We start from the raw sequence: 23,954 nt of genomic DNA on the forward strand, positions 1-23,954 counted from the left end.
ATGTGGATGTGAACTGCGTTGGACTATATGTGACCCACTATGGTAACTATACCTCGAACTATAGTGTGACATTAGTGCATCCTATGACTTTAAATACAGTATTGGAACACTCCTATGACATTGGTGCACATTTGTGACATTGATACACTCCTATGACATTGCAATTGGTGTATACATGTGACATTGGTACACTCCTGTGACATTGGTAATACATAGGTGATAGGTGTTTATCAATGTCCCAGGAGTGCACCAATGCGACAGGAGACTACTCATATGTCACAGGAGCCACAGGAGTGTAGTAATGTCACAGATGTGCACCAATGTCACGTGTATGCACCAATTGCAATGTCACAGGAGTGTAGCAAGTCACAGATGTGTCATAGGAGTGTTCCATTATTAAAGTCATAGGAGTGCACCAATGTTGCAAGAGGCTACCGATGTCATATTATATAGGAATATGCCACTGTTGCAGGATTATACTTTTTAAAATGATGGGCTACCTGGCATTGCTGGCTCCAACATATCCACCACTGACTTGTTGAGCTGGATATGATGGATGATCAGTAATGTGTGACCCAATTTTGGAAAACCATCCTTTTCTCCCACATTATTCATTTTTCTCTTTTTAGCTAAAAATGAAGCACTAGGTGTTTATCTTGTGTTAAAATTTTAGTCTGATATCTTGAAGCATTCCCATATGATACATTACAAACTAAATTTTTATAGTACTTAATGTATTGAGTTCTGTGACAAATCGTGATCACTTTGTTGACAAATAAATCCATCCCCACCATCTAATAGAGATTTCTGATAGTTGAATGAAGTGTTCTTAGACCTTTTCTTCAGTTAAATAACTAGTGTAGTGGCTTAAGTCTTCACTGGTAGTTTTATTCATTCCATAACCTATCAATTCCCATAACCTTAAACTATAGCTAACTTCTGTCGACTGTCGGTTTAGTGTAGTCAGCTGTTGACTATATAGCTGTAGTCCTAGCTAACAACCTGTATGTGTGCAGAGCTCATGATCAGCTAGCTACCTTTAGGCCACATAAACTTAATTATTAGTTTCTCATCCCTGCCTACATCGCCATTTTTCTTACTTCATCAAGGATTTTTTGCACTACTGGTGGCTATAAGGGAGGCCAATTAGCACATTTTATAGTTTGTACCTTGCTAGAGCAGTCTAAGAAAATTGCTTTTTGAGCAATTTTAGCTAGCTAATTCAGTTATCTAGTTGGTAAAAATTTAATAAAAAAACCGCCCTCCTGCATCACTATTTTGAGTACAGAACTAATAATTAAGTGGCCTTATAATAGGCATGGGAAATGGGGGGGTGTGGGGCCTATAGCCCCCCAATAATTTGGATAGCCATTTCAAGTTTTCTCTTAAGTACTCAACAATCTACCTACCATCCAACAATTCAGATTACTATATAATTACCTTTCTAACCAATGAGCAATCCATAAATAGACATTCCAGCCCAATTTTTAAATTTTGGAAAAATGAGCTTTTTTATATGCTCAATAGATAGAGTATTGATTGCCAATCTCAGTAATAATATATTTCGTTGGGTTGGAATTAGCTACTTTGGCATGCATTGTGCTTAAAAACTGAATTTTTTTTCTCCAGGGCTCCCCATACATTTTAAAGGGAAAAATGGTACAATTGAATCAGGAAGCCACCTAGCAATCTGGACTATCTTGTCAACTGTAGTTGCTTCTAGCTGCAAGTTTGTACATGTAATGTGAGTAACTTCAGGTCTTATCGGATTTCAGCAACCTTTGTATGATGAGCTATAGAAACAAGTCACCTTTAGAGGGATCAGCTAGAAACAAATCATTCTGTACTGAGATCAGCTAGAAATAAATCACCCTGTAGAGAGATCAGCTGGAAAACAAGAAACAAATCATCCTGGAAAGAGATCAGCTAGCACTGTGCAAAAAGTGGGATATAATATGGTATTTCCAGTGGCTTATTGAATACAAATAAGCCTTAATATAAATCCTGTATTATACTCATTTTATACTTTAGTATAATCCATGCTATACTATTGCATATATGGTTTCAGTTTATTTACCACATTACCTCAAATAGCTTATATCTAGTATAATGCCCACACTATACCATCGCATATATGGTTTCAGTATATTTAACACATTAACTGAAGTCTTACATGAGATTGTTAGTATAATACAGGTTATATCAAGCTTTTTTGTATTCAATAAGCCACTGGAAATACCATCTTATATCCCTCTTTTTTCACAGTGTAGAAATAAATCACCCTGTAGAGAGTTCATCTAGAAACAAAGAGATCAGCTGGAAACAAGTCACCGTTTAGAGAGTTCAGCTAGAAAAACGTCACCCTGTAGAGAGTTCACTTACAAGAAACTATCCTGTTAAAGTTCAGCTAATTTGCAATTCCTTCTGTAAAGTGTTTAGTTACGTTATGAGTCACTCTGTGGAGAGTTCAACTACAAAAAATTCACCATGTAGTCTAAAAGTACAGTTACGTTACAAGTCTCCCTGTAGAAATTTATACACATTGCTCTGTAGAATATTTAGCTGCAAACATAATTATCGACCTGTATAGCTATAATAAGTTCCACTGTAATATGATAATAATTATATTATGATTAATCAGCATGATTGTAATAAAAATATTGTTTAAATGTACATGCAGCTGAAAAAATAATCAAAATCTTCTTCATTCCTGTGTTAAAGAAAAGGACAGTCAAGTTAAAAAGAAAAATCACAAAAAGAAGTAACATTTACCCAAAAACATCCAAGAGTGCAGCCTCCAAAAAAAGCCAGGGTGAAAAAAGATGTGAAATTCAAGGTGGTGGCCAAAAATAGCTGTGATGGTAGCAGGAGTATATAATGGGGATATACTCTTGATGATAGGTTAACAGCAAAAACATTTTATATAATATCGACAGTTCAGGTGAATTTGCATTGCCTCCTCCAAGTTTCACCACCAAATTCACCTGAATTGTGGGTATTAAATTCTGCCATTAACCTACCATCACAGCCATTTCCTGGACACCACCTTGGATTTTTAACCCTAGCTTTTTTTGAAGGCTGCTCCCTTTTTTACTACAGCTTGCTGTTTTTTGATTAGATGTATGTTACTGTACTCTGTTTCAATCTATGCATAGTAGATTTTAACTATTGTATTAGCAATAGACAGGTATAGTCTATAGGCTACATGGCGTCATTTAATAGCCTGGTCAGTCTATGTTGCCAGACCAAAGTATAGGAGTGAAGTATACAAATAACATACAATTTGAAAGTTAATAGTATAGTATAATAGGGGATCATTTGTTTTGTTTGAAATCCCTTCAGGTCACTTCAGTCTAGTGTCAGTGCTGGTGGAATAGTTTTATCTAAACCAAAACAGCCAAGCTGTAAAAAAAAATGTGGCCCCCAAGGTGAAAAAAGATGTGAAATCCAAGGTGGCGGCCAAGAAATGGCTGTGATGGTAGGTTAATGGCAAAAATTTTAATTACGACAATTCAGGTGAATTTGTGTTGCCTCCTCCACTAGGATTTGGCACCAAATTCACCTGAATTGTCGTAATTAAAATTTATGCCATTAACCTACCATCACAGCCATTTCTTGGCCGCCACCCTGGATTTCACATCTTTTTTCACCTTGGGGGCCACACTCTTTTTTACAGCTTGGCTGTTTTGGTTTAGATATCACTTCTTTTTGTATTGCAAGTCACAAAGCTGGCCATATGACTTTGATACTGCTTCCTTTTATCTTGTAAGGAATTGTGGAAGAAAGGAAGTAATTGTGTGTATAGCTTTTGTCTGATGAAATATTTGTATATTTAACATTGAATGATGATTATCACATACTGTAGTTAATAAGGTGACTTCTTACATAACTGAACTGTAGCTGAAACTCTCATTGTTTGTAGCTGAACTATTTTCAGGGTGATTTGTTTCTAGCTGAACTCTCTACAGTGTGATTTGTTTGCAGCTGTACTACATGGTGATTTCTTTGTAGCTGAACTCTCTGCAAGGTGACTTGTTCAAGCTGAACTCTCTACAGGGTGGCTGAATTCTCTACAGGGAAATTTGTTTGCAACTGAACTCTCTACAAGATTTGTTTCTAGCTGTTCTCTCTATAGTATAACTTGATTATAGCTGAACTCTCTACAGGATGGTTTCTTTGTAGCCGATCTCTCTACAGGGTGACTTGTTTCTAGCTGATCTCTCTACACAGTGACTTGTTTCTAGCTGATCTCTCTATAGTGTAACTTGATTATAGCTGAACTCTCTACAGGATGGTTTCTTTGTAGCCGATCTCTCTACAGGGTGACTTGTTTCTAGCTGATCTCTAAGCTCAGTGACTTGTTTCTAGCTGAACTCTCTATAGGGTTTTCTGTTTGCAATTGAACTCTCTACAGCATGGTTTCTTTGTAGCTGATCTCTCTACAGGGTGACTTGTTTCTAGCTGATCTCTCTACAGGGTGACTTGTTTCTAGCTGATCTCTGGATGACTTGTTTCTAGCTGATCTCTCTACACGGTGACTTGTTTCTAGCTGAACTCTCTATAGGGTTATCTGTTTGTAATTGAACTCTCTACAGGATGGTTGCTTTGTAACTGCTCTCTCTATGGGGTGACTTGTTTCTAGTTGATCTCTCTACATGGTGACTTGTTTGTAGCTGAACGCTCTACAGGGTTTTCTGTTTGCAATTAAACTCTCTACAGGATGGTTTCTTTAGAGCTGCTCTCCCTACGGGGCGACTTGTTTCTAGCCGATCTCTCTACAGGATGAACTTGTTTCTGGCTGAACTCTCTACAGATGATTTGTTTGCAGCTGAACTCTCTACATGGTGGTTTCTTTGTAGCCGAACTCTCTACAAGGTGATTTCTTCTAGTTGATCTCTCTACAGGTTGATCTGTTTGTAGCTGAACTTTCTACAGGGTGATTTGTGTACAGCTGAACTCTTTATATGATGGTTTCTTTGTAGCTGAGCTCTGTAAAAGGTAACTTCTTCTACCTGATCCCTCTACAGGGTGACTTGTTTGTAGCTGAACTATCTGCAGGTGATTAGTTTGTAGTTGAACTCTGTGATCCTTCTAGCTGATCTCTCTACAGGATGACTTTTTCTAGCTGAACTCTCTACAGGGTGATCTGTTCATAGCTGCACTCTCTACAGGGTGATATGTTTGCAGCTGAACTCTCTACATGGTGGTTTCTTTGTAACTAAACTCTCTATAAGGTGATGTCTTGTAGCTGATCTCTCTACTGGATGACTAATTGTTTCTAGCTGATCTCTCTATAGAGTTATAACTTTCTGTATAGAGTTATAACATGTTTGTATACCTGGACTCTTTACAGGGTGGTTTTTTGATTGGTTGCTGAACTCTCCAGCTACACGGTGACTTGTTTGTAATACAGAGTGACTTGTTTGTAGCTGAACTCTCTACAGAGTGACTTACTTGTAGCTGAACATTGCATAAAGTAACTTGTTTGTAGCTGATCTAGGTGAACTCTCTACTGGTTTTTGTAACTGAACCCTTTATGCAGTGACTTTTTTGTAGCTGAATTCTCTACAGAGTGACTTGTTGTCTCTACAAGGTGACTTGTTTATAGCTGAATTGTCTTCAGTGTGACTTATAATGTTCTCTCTACAGCAACATATTTGTATAGCTGAACTCTCTACAGGGTGACTTGTTTGTATCTGAATTGTCTATAAGATTAACTATTTGTAGCTGAACTCCCCACAGAATAACTTGCAATGTAATATAATTCTATAATGGAGTAAGTTATAAACGTAGCTGAATGCTCTATTAGGGTGACTGTTCTATTAGAGTATCTCGATCTCCCATATGCTACACGTAGTTGGCTTTGGAATCAGAACTCAGTGGTTTGTACTCCGATTCTTCTGTGCTACTGCAAGGACTTTCTATGATAATTATTCCAGGCAGCTACACACCGATTTTCAGCTCACTGCTCTAAGCGGTTTGCCTGGTAGGCGTGAAAACTAATAGTTTTTTATTCATAAAAATCGATCGCGTAATTGTGACACTGGTTGGGTTTTGTGTCATATCTTGATGGCCTTTAACTGGATTCCTTTAAAACCACAAAAAGGCACTCCTACGATAGTTACTCCATCTACATAGCAATTGTCAGCTCATTCCTTCAAGCGGTTTACCCTGTGGGCGTGACAGACCTTCGACCTTATTTTACGCAAATAATCGATCATAACTCCGTGACTGTTCATCGGATTCCTACCAAACGTGGTACTGAGATTCGCCTTAATGAGCCTGTGCCGACTTTCAGCCCGATTGGAGCACGTATTCGTGTTTTATGGTGGATTTTGCAAAGTGTACGTAAAGAAGAAGTAGAAGAAGAAAAAACGAAGAAAAAAAAACCCTAACTTTGGCCGCTTGTATCTCGGAAATGGCAGTAGCGATTTTCTTCAAATTTGGAATGTGGACTCCCCTACCTAGCCGGCACTTCTGCAGCAACTTTGGGTTCAATCGGATAAAGAATCACTGAGCTACAAAGGTGTGAAAATCGCGTTTACTTTCTTCCTGTAAATATACTCAAGGTGTGGCGCGCCGGCTTCTTGGGCCGCACGACACACCACCGTGTGTCTTGATATACAATGTACTTTGTGTCAAATATACAGTATACAGATCTGAATATTTTAAAGCTCTCACGTTTGGTACTAGGTAGGCCAAGATCAAAATAAGAGGTAACTGTCTGCTCACAATGGCAGCCCTCCACCAACTATATATTATTGTATCATCGATGAAGTACTTATTTATAATTTATAACTACACAGTTTGCTACACTAGTGCTGCTCTGAACAGAATGACTGCTTTATTTCTTTGGTAGGGGACCGGAATTCTTAGGTAGAGTGCAGGCCCACCTAAGCCCACCCCTAGACACACTACTGATTTTAAGTACTGTAAAATAGTATGAGCAAATTGGTTTTTATTACTTGTATAGGTTATACCTAAACTCACTACAGTCCTTATAACTTTCAAATTGGCTATAATTATGTGTTGTGATTGTAAAGAGTAGCTATACTCATAATGTCCTTGACATTGTATTTTGTGCATGTGTATTTCATTCAGGACAGCACAGTATTTGACCTTTTGTGTGGTAGTAGCAGCAACAACAATAACAATGGCAACAACAACAATGGTGACAACAATGACAATGACAACAACAACAATGACAATAAAAACAATAATGAAGAAGATTGTGCTTCTGCTATATCTGAATTGAATTCAGATTCTGAATGTGATACTGCACTCAGTGTCAGTGATGCAAACACATCTCAGCAAAATGTATCTGCCATCCTATGCAATGCTCCATGCAGCACTTTAGTCCAAACTTCCATTAATGCCTGCACCAATGTGGTTCAGGACAGTGTAAGTTAATTACATGTTTTAGAATCAAGTATTTAGTTACTTAGGAAGTCATAATGCTTGTGCATGTGCGGAATTAGAATGCAATGTGTGGATAATCTGTTTAAAAGAGAATTGGCATGCTATATAATATTGATTGTTGATGGTATGTCTAGGTGATGTTTACATCAATTTTCTCAAGTACTTTGTATCAAAATTCACTACAAACCAAGTGATTACAATATGTAAAATGTAGATGTATGCAGCCTACGTATATACTGTAGGAACACAAGTAGAAGTGATACTATCAAATTGTGATTAATGCACTCCATCAACCAATCATTCCTAGTACTTGCTCATTATAACCAGGACTAGCAAACATTCATAACTGTAAACACATTGTTACATTAAAAATAGCAGTTAGGTTTATTCCTTGAGTACACTAAAGACTAGTAAAGAGATATTACAAAATTTGTTCTGTTGGAACTTTTACCTACCTTAGCCACCTATTTTTTCTCATGTCATGCATATATAACACCAATGAAATTCAACAAATTAACATATATTTGCTCTGGTAGAGATGTCCTAAGTTATGACTAGATACCCAGGAATATCAGCTTTTAAAGATTTTAGGTAGCTAATCAATGAGTACATAAAATTAATATAGTTAGCAAGGTTTCACTTTCTCACAATACAATCTTCACCGAAATTAACCTTGCCATAATGCACCTTGGCAGTATTATAATCAGCACAAATGTGCCTTCAGTATAACCTGAAAAGCATCCAGTACACTGTTAGTAGGTTGCTGTGAAAGTTCAAATTTTATTTAGTGGACTTTTCTGCTGACTGACTGAGTGACTGACTAACTGACTGACTAACTGATTCCTTCACATTAGCGTAAATCAACATATAGCTGATAAGGAATTGTTCATATTTTTTCTGTAGTGATTGGAGAGGTGCTTCTCATACTGTTCTTTGTTTGTAACATAGTGAACATTTCTAATACTGTGCACATACATACTGTACCTGGAAGTGAAGCATAATGGCCTCTGCACCTATAAGTATGAACGAGGGTGAGCAGCGTTGTTATAAAGTAAACAAACAAGCACATAAGTAAGAACTTCAATTTTGATCAGGGATCATAGAAGAAAATGTAATGAAACAAAAAAGGAGGTCACTACACCTGCATGCAGGTATACACTTATTGGTGGATCCAGGGGAAGCACATGTCCCTCTCCCCCAACAGAGAAAACTACAGAATTACAAGATTGAGATACTCTATTAGAACAGTCACCACAACTGAAACTATTGAGAATCCTTCATAGTTTCTGAATATGAAAACTAGTATAAGTAGCACTATCCCATGCAAGGGCACACTTAGAATATTTTTCAAATGAAATGCACGTGGTCTCGTGTATGCCATTCTCTGTAGGCTGATATAAAGCTAGATGAACTATACTCATGCCAGACTACCACTTATGATGACTTATCCATATACAACTTTTAGTCCAATTAGATAGTAGTATAATTAAGACATATTTGTGCATAAGACCGCTCTGCATCGAAAGTTTCATTACTGAAACATATAAAATAGCTTTTAGCTTCTAGGGAGCTGTGCCCCCTGACACTTTAATCCCTACTTCTGAATCAGTTATGAGCATAGAGGGTCCACTATATAGTACAGTACTGCAGGTGCAATGAGGCCACCATTAAGATCCTTAATCAAACTTAAGGATGGCTGGCTGGGATATATTGGACAGGATTAATTGTGTAAGCATTGTAAAAGGATTAAAGGAATAAGAGAGTGTATAGCAAAGCTGAGTTTTTTGTTTACTACAGTATACAAGAACTGCTAATCCTGTATGCCACATGCAGCCAGCTATCTTATTGCAGATAGCCATAGCAGCTGCTATTAATAAGCAGAATTTTAACAGCAAAGGCCAATCATATTTAACAGTTGTTGTGTGTTAAAGTTAATTTTGTGCCTCAGTAATGGTTACCAAATGTGCAACCATATTTGTGACCTGATCTGAGATAGCCAGCCTTATAGCCTTCCAAAATAATGCCTAAGTTTGATAAACCATATACAGTGCTCTCTCAATATCCAAACCTCTACTATACTGAACAGTAGAAAATGAATGTTCTATTAGGGTATTTGAACATACAGTATTAAATGAATGAGCTTGATTATCCAAACTTTCTAATTATCTGAACATGTCTTGAGCTCAAAGGAGCCGGATAAGTGAGGGAGCACTGTAGCATAAGCTCTGGTAATGTTAATGAATCTACTGGAAATGTTGCCACAATCTGGATTTTGGAAAACGATCCAAATCACACACTAGAAGTTTCGAGATAAACGGTTTTAAAGAATTGAAGTCAGCATAAATTGCCAAGGATAGCAAGCATGTGTATGAAATTTACACAAAAGATGCATCAATCTATTACTGTTCAGACCACTTCCAGTACTTGTAGGCTGCTCGCAAAGTTTCCTACCAAATGAGATAGAACATCTGAGCAGTTGGACAAGTGAAGTAGTATCACGGCTGCTCACAAAGGGGTGGAGGGTGGTGGGGAGGGCAAGAGATAGACTTCAAAATGAAGGTAGACCATGCTTTGAGTCCAGACAGGAGATTACAGGGCTGTGCTGGCTCCTTAGTGGCCGATATGTAGCAAAATCAACAGAAAAAAACATCTGGCCAACATTATCAGGTCATCCACCAGTATACCACTGATTCTTGCCAAGCCAGACTCTTCACAAGGCCAGATACTGCCATTTGAGATCTCTACACCATCCAGAAAAGACATCTGTTAAAACCAGCCTCAAGTAGTTTGAGTAGTACTGAGTGTCAAAACTAGTAGTATGATAGCGTGGCTATCCACTGGTGTTGTTGTTTGATTTTGCCTGATGTGCTATTTAGATTAGTATTGTAAAATCTGGTAACATATGCAATAACTTTAGGCTGAGCAAAGTTCAAGTTCTTGCCTATTTCACAAGTCAAGTAAATGACTGGTCTAGTGTTGCCAATTGGAAAGGTTGGCTATGATCAGATTGGGTCACATTTTTTTGCTATGAAATGGGATACCTATCACATTGACAACATTATAGACATATCCTTCCAATCACTGCACTCTTTAATTTTTATCCAATATAATGATGTTACACATAATTATCTGTCTAGGGACTTTAGCAGAAACAAGTGTACCGATTGTTATTATTGGCTAATTGTTTGCATTAATATGTCAAGGTGCTATTGGTATTATACACATTCACTTGTTGGATTAGTTCTAAAAGATAGGGTTTCAATAGTTTATATCTTTATGCTCTCATACTTTCCAATAACCTACATTAGTGCAGGGCTGTATATAAGGTCCTGATAATGAATAATAAAAACACATTGTTAGGATAGCAAGCATTGATTAGTTGTGTCTAAAGTGTTGAGGCAATTTAATTAATAGAGAGTAAGGTGTGCTCTGATCATGTATCCTCAAGTTAATGTGTATCAGTAAGAACTTACTAAATAAATTGGCATTTGCACAGTGATTTCCTTAAGAATTAATGAGCATGACTCTTATAAAAACTATGCAAGATTACCATATGGGTTATACCTACAAAGTGAGTGATCTGAGTCATTATAATTATGAACAAACAATGACAGTATATAGCCAAAGAGTAAGAGTTAAAGCACTACTGCAAGTGCTATACGTCAAAATTATAGCAGGTAAAAGAGGGGAGAGAGACAATATAGCATGAGGCAAAGCCAAGTGCTATATTTTGTCTCAAGACCACTCTTTGAGTGCTAAATTTGATGCATAGCATGAGCCTAGGCAGTGCTTTAATTGGTATAGAGAACTATCAACTTGAGGTACAGTATGTACACACAACAAGACACACAAAACAATTAGAAACCCATGGAATAGTCTTATTGTTGGTAGAATATGTATTGCATCTGTGCTGTGCCTTCATTAGACTAGGATGAGTGAGAGGATAAGTCTAGTCCATCTTCTCAATGACTACAAGTTTTCGATTGTGGTACTTAATAAACATCTATTCATGATATTCCTAGGACTCATCCGTTTACTGTATGTGAACAAAACATAGTTCACTGCTGCTGACCACAAGCAATCATCATTGAAATCTTCCAGTACATCTATAAATTGAATCCAGTGTTTCTACTCTTACTGGTTGGGTTGACTGGTCAGACAGCGCAGTACAGGCTATGAATGATTATCACTCAAAGCAGGCTATTAGCCTGCAAATAGGCCTGGCAGTCCTGATATAGAACTGTGGGTCTTCTATAACTACCCAGTATAGACAAGCTGTGTTCTGTATGGCTTTTATAGAACTGTTTTTCTGCTTTGATCCTCCCATGCAATGTTCTTTGTACACGTAGGTGTAAAGAAAGAGGCCAGCTACCACCATAGTAAATATATCATAATTTATCATGAACCACGGTAGTGGTTCATAATAGAGGTCACCCCTGTTTTTTTTTCCGAAATCCCAATAGAACACTCAACTAAACACGACCTTAGAAATCTCTCCCAACCACAAAAAAAAAATAGAAGTTTATTTGGAGGAAGTTTAGGTACACTAGCAAAGGTGAAGTGACTGAAGTCAAAAGGATCTGATAAAAGTACTTTTAAAGAACTAATTGTTCATCTTATTTTTATCCACAGAGCTAGAGCAAAATGTGGGGGATAAAACTACACAACTTTCCTTCCATGACTTATTAAGTACATCATTATTGGTCCACTTTCAAGCAAATTTGCTTTTTGTAGGTTCACTGTTTGTCTCGTGTGGCCAGACCCACCCTTCATGTGGCATGTATCAATTAATAATTAAATAATTATAAGGGCCTAGCTGCGAGAGGGTCTGGTAAGTTCGAATAGCAAAGTTGTTCTGACACCCTGAGCTTTTTCAGGGTGATAATGAAACACCTAGTCAACTTTCATCACGTCACATCTGTTGTTGTGCACCACTGGGTATTTGACTTATTGTGATCACCTAGCTGAAACCATACTGCTGCTGACCACAGCATGCTATACATTGCCTATAGTTGGATATATCAAAGCAAAGTATATCCAATAGTAAGGAAACAATACATTGGTGTCATTTTGTTAACACTGATAGCATTAGCTAACTACTTAACATTTAATGTATGTACATGATGACTGACTTGATACTGAGTAATATCAAGCATCATCAGCACCTCTTATTATCACATTAGCTATCCATAAAATTAATGGATTTATAAAAGAAAATAGACTAGTGTAAAAAATTAAACATGGGAATAGAGGTCAGCAGGTCGTGAGCCAGCATGTTAAACACACAGAGATCTCTATTTGGACTCAATGGATGTGGTAGAGACTAAGGAAAACCAGTGTTTTCCATAAATCAGGGCAGGTAAGTACTAAGAATGCTTCTGAATATTTGAGTCCAAAATAGAGATCTCTATTTGTTTAACATGCTGGTTTCTTTGACTCTTGCTTCTTTACTTTATCAGCGACCTCTATTCTTATGTTTTAATTTTTTACAATATTTTTACACTAGTACAAATAGCACACAGAACTAAACTTAACCTGCATTCTTTTAAAGATGATGAAAACTTCTTTTATTACTGTACATTTTATTATCTAAAACTGATGATGTGAGCAGAAAAGAATTAGCTAAATGGCTTTAAAAAAGTTACTGCAATATGTGACTGTCTCTGGGAAAACCGGTCTTATCGCCCATTTAAAAGTATCGAGAAACGTCGGTTTTAAATATTCTGTGTGTTGTAGCTGGCCAATGGTGGTAGCTACGCATACCAAATTTTCACACGTTTCACTACAATTTCTTACCTTCCTGATCATCCACTGAAGAAGCAGTCAACAGCTAAGGTTCCCGCCATTTTAGATAGTTTTTAAACCGAGGTTGTCTGTATAAGGCGAGCTCCAGAAGGGTGGGAGGCGGGGGCCCTGGAAGGCGAGCTCTGGAAGGCGAGCTCCAGAAGGGTGGGAGGCGGGGGCCCTGGAAGGCGAGCTCCAGAAGGGTGGGAGGCGGGGGCCCTGGAAGGCGGGCAAGATGGTGTTCAAAAATTGAAAAGAGACGTGCTGGGATGAATTAGGCCAAGTTATAGGCCATTCAGGGCTCAGAACTGGCTAAAATGAAAGGAAATTTACAGCACAGGTCATTGTCCAACACCACAGAGCTGTACAGCTACACACAGCCATCTCCTGGTCGGCCAGGGCTCCATCAAGACCCCAGACCACCCGTACGGCTCGCCACTGTGCTCTAGAAAAGCAGCCAGCAAAAGCAGACCACTTTACTCTGGTCGACTGTGGCAGTGAAACTTGATAGTGCATTCATTAAGCTTTGTGTTTGTGTGAAAAAATCAAACTTCCTGTCTTGGGCGATAAGAACGGTTTTCGTAGATCCAGTCACATATAAGCACTATAAATCATTAATTTCTTTATACTGAACCAATGCTACTGAATTTTATTGTATTTGTGCATGGTGTGAATTCTACAGTTAAATCAAATATTTCAAATTTTTGTGCAACAGGTTGACTCTGTGGTGGAGCAGGTGCTGTAACAGGATGGGGAATCTTTAGTGTGCTGTTGTTGACAGCGGTGATTTCAATGTTGCTGTATTAACTGATTAATATGTGCTTTAGAATTAGAAGAAAACTTATATAGATTTAAGGTGCCATGCATACAGCTGAAACAATTAATAAGCATACTGTAGATTGTATACATACAGCAGCTATATATTTACGCTTTCAATTATAATTGTACATCAGCCCTACACCACTGGATGGTTTTGCCGAGTCACAATATTATTAGATTTGGGTGTAATGTGTTACATAAGAAACGTTGGTAATTGTAGTAAAATTGATTTTTGCATGGCTGTTCCAGATATCAGTTCTTCAAGTTACCTTTCGTACTTTTATGAAGTAATTTTCTACAGCTGAACTGTTTTTACATTGAGCTATAGCCTTATAGGTAGCTATACTTATAGTTTCTTGGATGCGACCTTTTGTGCAGCGAAGGTGTTTTTAGAGGATAACATTAACTTAATATGCTAGTTACTTGTATTGTGAAGTGGTAAGTATGTAACTGTAACGTGTTACTTTTCACTGAAATAACGACTAATAAGTTACATATAATTTCCCAACACTGTCAACAGTTTGTTCTGGAAATATTAATTTAAGAGTAAAATGCAAAATTTTATTTGATATTTTACAATGACAAATAGCAATCATGTTTCCTCCCACTTGTGTTATTAAATTGACGTATATAAGGTGTATTATTTTTGTATAAAGTTTTAATAGGCAAATACCTACATTAGTGTAAAACTTTCTTTTTGTATAATTGCAGTGTAGGAGGTAACATGTTACTAATGTAATACGTCATGTAATATTATTACCTTTTATGGCAACTACATACAATGAAATATGCTATAAAACTAGTGCAATGCACTATCTAAGTAATGAAGTTACTGTAACGTTTCAAATATTAAGTACTACAAGTAATGAAGTATTACTAATCCACTCAGTAACGCTGGACTGCACCATATTTCCAGTCAGATGTAACACAAAGATACTGTATTTTGAGCAGAAAAAAGCAACTCATTTTTGGAATTCCTTGCCAGCTGACATATCTTTTATATACAGGCATTCGAGAAAGCTATTTCTTGCATGTCAACTATGTAATTCTGTGTTGTTTGTGTATGTGTGTGTGTGTGTGGTGTATTGTTTGCTGTTGTCTTGCTTTCTGTTTATGTATGAATGTTTGTTTAGTTTGTTGTTGTTGTTGTTGCTTTGTATCACTCCAACAAGGAGGAACAGCATTGTGCCAATTGTAAGTGTGAACGTAAAATAATAAATCAAATCAATCAAATCGCAAACACGAAGTAGTAATGAAGCCCAAATTAATGAAGTTACTGACCAGTTACTTTCTCTTATATACAATTATAACCAAGATTTTCGGACAATTGCCCATCCTCAGTGGAAATGGAAACTGGAAACGGAAAATGGAAATGATCAAATCATCATAATTTTTTTTATAAACGTACCATAGAGTAAAACCCTTGCTTAGTGGCCACTTCTTAAAGTCCACCTTCTTATAAAGACCACCTCTGTACAAAGACCACTTTGTAATTAGATCTCAGAGATGGCTAAGGCATACTGACCTTATAAGACCACTCCATGGTCTACTTTTATAAAGACCACCCTCTTTACAAAGACCACCTCTCCATGTACATTACAATAATACCTAGGTTCCAACCATCTATTTCATGATTCATCAAAACAGCTAGGCTCTTACGGTCCTAGGGTAAAACCTCACTTAGTGTCACTTTTAAACACCACCTCTGTACAAAAACTACTTCTATACAAATACTACATTGTAATTAGGTTCTAAAGATAGATAAGGTGCCACTTTATAGTCACATTAAAGACCACCTCTTTACATGGTAATATTTGATAAGCTTCAAACATGTATATATTTCATGACTCATAGAAAGAGGTCAATGTCATCTCCCATATTTTGGTACACACTTCATTCAAGTCATCTACCATTATCGCTTAGTTTGTACCAGAATGTGTTAAGTCCTTAGTCCATGCAAGTGAAATGTGTCTAGTACACTACAACCTACTGTATCAACAAAAAATGAGGTCTCATGCATGAATAGATGATGGCCTTAAGAATTAGCTGACCTACCTGTTTTGATAAGTCATGAAATAGATGTCTGGAACCTAGGTATTATTCAATGTGAGAGGTGGTCTTTGTAAAAGGTGACCATGAAGTGGTCTTATAAGGTCAGTATGCCTTAGCCATCTAATTACAAAGTGGTCTTTGTACAGAAATGGTCTTTATAAGAAGGTGGTCTTTAAGAGGTGGCCACTAAACAAGGGTTTTACTCTAGGGTACATTTATATGACAACTTCACCATTTCCGTTTTCCATTTCCACTTTCCGTTTCCGGTTTCCGTTTCCACTGTTTCCAATTGCCCAAGATTTTCTCTTGAATACAATTATAACCAAGATTTACAAATTGTCCAACAATGCAAACATGTCATGCGATAAGGTGGTAGTTGCGCACATGACGGCTTAAGGCTGTGAACACAAAGTAGTAATATATAATAATTAATATGTAATTTTATTAGTTACTTTATTTTATGTGTCATGAGTAACATGTAAAAATTTAATGTACAGAATGATATATCTGTCGACTGTTGTGAAATCAATTAGATCTCAATAATATACATAAGGTTGAAGTGAATATTTGTGCTAGGGAATATGCAAACATATACATCAGTAGCTGTGTTTGAACAACAACTAGTAAGTAGTTTCAAGTGACCAAGATCATTTTTTATTTTCCTGTGAAACCTTGAGTGGCAGATTCACTCACTGCATATAATGTAATTTTGTCAAACAAGATTTCTATCATAATTATATTATAGTATATGTAGCTAGTATCTTTATCCATGCACCCAGTAGGGTGTTGATGCTTAGTCAGCATAATTATGATCACTACTGCCACTGTAAATAAAATGGACATGACTGAATAACAGTTTGATGAGTTCCAAACTTGACTAATTGTCAAACACATTCTCAGTTAAGGTAGTGTATACTGTATGGCAAGGTTTAAATTCAGAATAATTATGACTGAATCATTCAATTTCAGTAACAAACTTATCAAACAAATAATTCTGGGAACTATCTCGGTGTTTATTTAGTTGTTTTTCTCTTTCTAATCAGTTGAATATGATGTATAGCACAATAAATATTCAATAGTATATTATCATCATTGGTTGAAAAAGAAATACACACTTGTTTTTAAATTTAATCCATGCATGTACTGTACGTGCACATATTAAGCCATATATATTAATATATAAAGATTATACAGTGTAGTTCAACGCTTGGGACATGATACTTGCAGTGTTAATATTTTGCTTCTTTGTAACAATAGACTATGAGATCAAGGAATCTGCAGCGTATGAAAGAAAAATATACTGCATTGGTTCCACTGAATACCAAAATGATGGAAAGTGCACTGGGAGTCACTACGAGTGGCTAAAAGTAGCTACCAATTTTAGTGAGTATTTTGTATCATATTCAGACATCTGGATTCTTCCTGGAATATATAACTTGGATGGTCACGTTCCTATAATTAACACTGTCAATATATCATTGAATGGTATCAGCAATGATGAAGTAGCTGCTACAATCAACTGTACAAATGGTGATTCTTTTATGAGCATTTATAATTCAAGTTTGTTTGAGATACGCAATATAACATTTATCAACTGCGGAACTTCACTGATAAAGGTTTACAATGTGTCATTACCAGCCACCACAAGTGCTGCATTATTATTGTACAATGTGTTATCGATAGTAATAACTGATGTGGTATTTAGAAACAGTCAGGGTCATGGTATAATAGCTTATAATGTGACTGGAATGTTTACACTAGACAGAGTTAAAATTACCCAAGACAGGACTGTGATCACACCACACACTACCGGTGGGATTATATTAGTTTTTATTGACAGTGAAGTAAGAATATCAAAGAAACAAAGTGTTCTAATTCAAAATTCTCAAATTACTGATATATTTACTCTTCCTGACACAAGTTACAAACCAAAGAAAACTCAACCTCATGACTACACTGAATCTATAGCAATCGGCATTGCTCTCCACCAAGGCAATTACTCTGTGAATGTTCAAGTAAAGCGTAGTAACATAACAAATCTCACATCATACAAAGGCTCACATATTTTCATTTCACACAGGTCATATGCAAGGAACACTGTAAACTTTACTAATGTCTCCTTTATTAATAACACTAACCGTCATCAAGATTTTTCAATGTTCAGAGTTGGTGTCATAAACACAGGTATGACAAAGATCTTGTCTCTTACCCTTGTTGTTAGAAGCTGCACTTTTTACCACAATGCGATGGTCTTTTGGCAACCAACTAAACAGTACTGGATTCTAATGGTGAAGCTAACAATTGTTCTGTCGGATTTCGCATATAACCATGGAATTAGATCTTCTCCAATGCTAAGCACCTGGAGTTTAAGATTTACTAATCTATTACAGGTAACCATTAAGCAGTGTAGCTTTTATTCCAATTATCAATTTAATATTGGCTTCAACAAAGTTAAGAAATTAATCATAAGTGGTCACAACATCTTTCGAAACAACACTGCAAGACAGTACCTTATAATCGCCATTGATAGTTATCCAATATTTAAAGGCTACAATGAATTTTCCAATAACACTGCAAATGCTATTTTATCACTTTACCAATATGTAATGATAGAAGAGGGAACTGTTATAAACATGGTCGATAACAAAGTTTTTTCCAATGTACACCAAGGACGCATATCCATAAAAGACCAGAAACATTGGTCCCTACTACATTTTGGTACAAGACATACCCTTTTCCCTTGTCCTTTCCAGTTTATCGCAACTAGTCAGGCTTTTGGCATCTATAGGAAGCTGATCAATGTCAATATTTCCATACTGAACAACTCTAATTATTACTGTGCAGTTTATGGGACACAATTGAATAGCTGCTACTGGCAGAATGGAACTGCTTTTAATTCCTTTGGTACAAAAAATGAACATTCAATTACTCCAGGTGAAGTTAACAAAAATGCATTGCATTATGATGGAAATCTGCAGAGTCTCATCAGTAGGGAAGGAGCTATTCTTTGCACCTGCAAAACTAATGCAGAAATAGATTGTTTTAATGATCATATTACACCAGCTTATCCAGGACAGACTATCACCATCAATGTAACATTACTGCCCCCTCACCATCAGACTGCCGTATACATTGACTCCTCTAAAGTACTCAATAATTCTATTTCTCCTCCGTGTGAATTTCCACACTCAAGTGTCTATCTAGTCTCAAACAAATGCACACCATTAGCTTACAAAATTGTTTCCAAATTTACAAATGCCTGTTCTGTGTATTTAAAAACAATGGCCACCAGTGAGCCAGAGACATTATTTATTTACTACCTCAAGCTAAAAGAATGCCCTCTAGGTTTTCAGCACATTAATGGATCATGTATTTGTGATCCACTTTTGTTAGATGTCTTCCCAGAGCTTATGTGTGACATCACTGCACAAACAATCACAAGACCAATGAGCAGTTGGATTGGAACTGCTGGTGTAAACAAAAGTGTCTTGTTTGTTGAATATTGCATAGCTTATTTTTGCTTGACAAAATCCAATGAACTTCAATTAGATTTTCCAGATTATCAGTGTGTTAACAACAGAGTAGGAGTAATGTGTGGACACTGCCCTGCTGGATTTGACTCTGTATTTGGTTCCCTAAAATGTAAAAGATGCTCAAATGTCTGGCTATTTTTAATACCAGTATTTTTACTAGCTGGATTGCTGTTGGTTGCTTCATTGTTTACTATGAACCTTACAGTGGTTGATGGTAAAATCAATGGCTTTTTATTTTATGCAAATATAATGGCAGGAAATAATTACAACATTTTTCCAACAAGAAATGCATTATTTGGTCTGATGTCAATGTGTAGTTTGGATCTCGGAATCGAGACCTGCTTCTATCATGGCATGACAGAATATGACAAAACATGGCTACAGTTTATATTTCCACTTTATCTTCTCTTAATTGTTGGTGTTATAGTAACAGCAAGCAGATATTCCAGGTTTGTTGAACAACGTACAAGGAAAAGAGTAATACCTGTGATAGCTACTATTGTCCTGTTATCATACAACAAACTGTTAATGGCAGCAACTAAGGTACTCTTCTCATACAAAACAGTTTACAGACTGAATGATAACAGCAAACAAGTTATTTGGATGTGGGACTCCAGCGTACCATTGATTAGCATAAAATTCTTACTCCTGTTCATGGCAGCTCTTGTGATATTTCTCTTTGTATTGGTGCCTTTAAATGCTCTTCTGCTTTTTACTAAATGTTTCTACAGATTTAAGTTCGTCAGCAAGTATCTGAAGCCTTTTCTTGATGCATATCAGGCTCCATTCAAACATAACTGTTGCTACTTCCTTGGATTAGAGTTTATCATTCGCTGCATTTTGTTCACCTTTGGGAATAGAATTGTAGATAACTATCCAACGTTAGCAGCGCACATATTCATCACTGGCGCATTCATAATCTATCTCTGCACATTTCAGCCTTTTAAAGACAACTCCAAAAATATTCTGTATGTCAGTTATGTGTGCAATTTAGGAAGTGTGGTAACTTTAGTAACCTTTACCAATTTTAAAGTAACTAATTTTTATTCAATCTTTTTCAATTTACTACTGTTTACTGCTGTGGTAGAATTTGTAGGAAGTATTGTTTACTGCCTTTATGCTAAACATTTGGAAAAATTTTTGATTAAATGGTTACCAAAGGGATGGATAAAAAATTGCATTTCCCTAAGTCATCCAATGCAATCAAGGTCAGTGTCAAGGTATGAGAAATTTCAGGAAGAGTTATTGGAACTGAACTAAGAAGTACAGTAGGTGATTATTTGCCAACTCTAAGAAAACTGTTTAAATTACACACTCAGTGTGTCATGTAGGCATTACTTAGTAACATTACAATTACACACACATTTGATTAATTAAATCATAATACTGTGCTTGTACATAATATTTATTTGGGGCATAATGACAGCATTATAACAGACAAATTGTATGTGGCCAGATTTTGGAAAATCAGTCTTAATGTCGTGCATAAAAAATTAGAACCTTGCAATTTACTGTGCCACCATAATGACAGTTATGCACTTGTTGGATTATTTCACAGAATTTGTAGTAATTCAGGGTGTTAACTAATAATTTTAATCACTGTAAAGCTAATTGATAGCTTGAAATACCTTATTATTGTGATAAATATTTGAGGTGTCAAATGTGACATTAAGACTGATTTTCCAAAAACCGGGTCACAAATGATTAATTTACATATGCAATCAGTGGTATAGACCGAGACAACCAGAGCAACTACCTTGGCATGGAAGTCATGATACATCAATCATTTTATATTAAGCAGTAACACTAGCCTTTACTCTAGTCCTGGACCTGTCCAGTGTTTCCTATGTCCCTGTTATTTTTTCCTGACCATGCCCTTGGTAGTGAAGCATGTATTATGATAAATCCACTAACAACCCGCAAGAAGGCTGATCGAAACCTGAAGCAAAAATTTAACATTTATTAAGCTGTTGATTAAATGCAGAAAATCCATCAAGAATTCTGATGTAAATAGTGCCTTATAGTGGTGTAGCCTTTGAACAGGGGGTAGTGACAAAAAAATTAAAGGTGTTACTTTATACTTGGAGGGTGATATATTTGATATGTAAACATGTAATTTCTGATCACATGTTCCATTATTATGCTTCAATATTAATTAGCCATTGACTTAATATTTCTTTCTGTATCAGTGTTTATGTTTTTCATTTGGAGCATTTATACCAACCAATACAAGACCTGATGTCCTAATCTTCACACTTCCCCTGATCTTTCATGCCATTCTGTATCATAACAAATTTTAATTGGTTGAAGATACCACTTTATGTTACTTGCGGTTAAAGTAGTGGCTGATGAAGCTGACCTGTTGTATTTCTGGAAGCCTCCAACCTGTAGTTAATGTTGGTAGTAGGACTAATAGTCCTTGGATACAACCCCCATCCTATATAGGGTGGTGGTGGTTGGGTTTGGTAATACAGGTTCCCAGAGTCCCACTGCAGTACTTTCAGTATTAGCAAAGTCCTTTCTCCCTCTCTACTGGTATAATACTACAAACCTACAGAAAGTACCACACTGGTCTCATTTACCAACCAACCTAATGGCTTGGGGATGGCCTGTCCATATTTACTAGTGCAAAAAAAAAGGATTCTAGGAGGATTGCTGCAGCAATACCCTATTAGGATCCCGTACTGTCACATTCCTCAAGGGAACAGACAAGTTTGTAGCTATGTTGCCATGCAGCTGTGGACCTACTACACCCTCATAGATGACCATATGACTGTATTCTTGTTTTAGTCTACCAGCCACACCGGTAGGGACCCGCCGATTATGCTCATAATTTTACCTATTATGCTATGCTGCACTGCTCAAAAATTTACCTATTATGCTTAAATATATGCTCAATACTTACCCATTATGCTCAAATTATGCCCAATTATTTATGCTTCAGTTCCCATGCTCTAGTAATAATTTCCAATTTATGGATAAATAATAAGTGGCTGAAGCACAAACTTACTTGTCAAAATGCATATCACAGAAAAGATCGATATACTCTAATAGAACAGTCAGTTATATGATTGTTCTATTAGAGTTACTGACTGTTCTATTAGAGTATATCGATCTTTTTGTGATAGCTATTTTGATAAGCAAGAATTCATACTATTACACAAATATTCTACCTATTATGCTAGCATTATGCTCAATGCTTTCAGACACCTATTATGCTCATAATTATGCCAGCATAATCGGCGGGTCCCTACACACCGGCCTTGTGCAGCTATGCGTTACCAGACATTTAGTACATTTTTTGACCATGTGCATTAGTGTAGACCACCTGTGTAAAATATTCTTATAATACAATCACTTTTGAATGCGATGCTTTTAACATCAATTAGAGTGGTAACCATATCAAAGGGATACTTGAAATAACTGTTGATGTGATTTAACTTTCTTAATTAAGAAGCATTCTGTGATCTGAAACATATAAACTGTTTGTTTTGTTTCTTTCTTTCTTTCTTTCATCATTTACAAGTACATGTTCTTTTATAGCCTGCAGCTCGTCTATACAAACCAGTCATCAGGAAGCCACATGCCACCGACTAAACCGATGGAGAGACTAACTGTTTATAGTGTGCATGCATGTTATTGTAGATGTTATCAGGGGCAGATCCACACTGTAAAAACAAGGGTGTTTCCAAAACACCTTTATGAGCGTTTTAGCTGCCATTTGTGTGGTGTTCCCTTGGGGTGTTCCATTGCACTTCATAAGGGTGTTACAAAACTCCCATTAGAGTGTTAAGTAAGACTGGGTACAAAAAACACTGGCTCCTCAAAGGGAGGGAATTAGGGTGGGAGTCACAGGTTTACATCTCTAATAATACCAAAGACTCAAAGAAAGCCTCATTATATACTGAAATAGAATATCACAACACAATACAATCACCATTACATTAACATGATGCCTCACTTTTATAAAGGTTACCATTTTGTATTAATAATCTTACAACCAAGTATTTTTTTGATTGTGGACTGCAATAAATGGTGAGAATAATTTATACAGTTTTATATAAATTGATTTTGGTCTGACAACTATGACAAGGTGTACAGTATTTCTATCAAAAGAAGTATGGCTCTTTCACTGAGAAGGGTGGGGAGCATTTGCCCCAAATGCCCCATCCTGGATACGACATTGAAGTTATTGTATTTCTAAGTTAATTGAACTATAATTTAGTAATGTATCACAATGGGTATGCAGTGTGAAGCAGGGCCGGAGCCCAGAGATTTTGAGTGGTCAGGCCATTCATGGACTGAAATGGAGGTCATAATTATAGTCATGTACACTACTTTTTTATT

This window comes from Dysidea avara, chromosome 1 (genome assembly GCF_963678975.1).
Source record: "Dysidea avara chromosome 1, odDysAvar1.4, whole genome shotgun sequence".
Lineage (NCBI taxonomy): Eukaryota > Metazoa > Porifera > Demospongiae > Dictyoceratida > Dysideidae > Dysidea > Dysidea avara.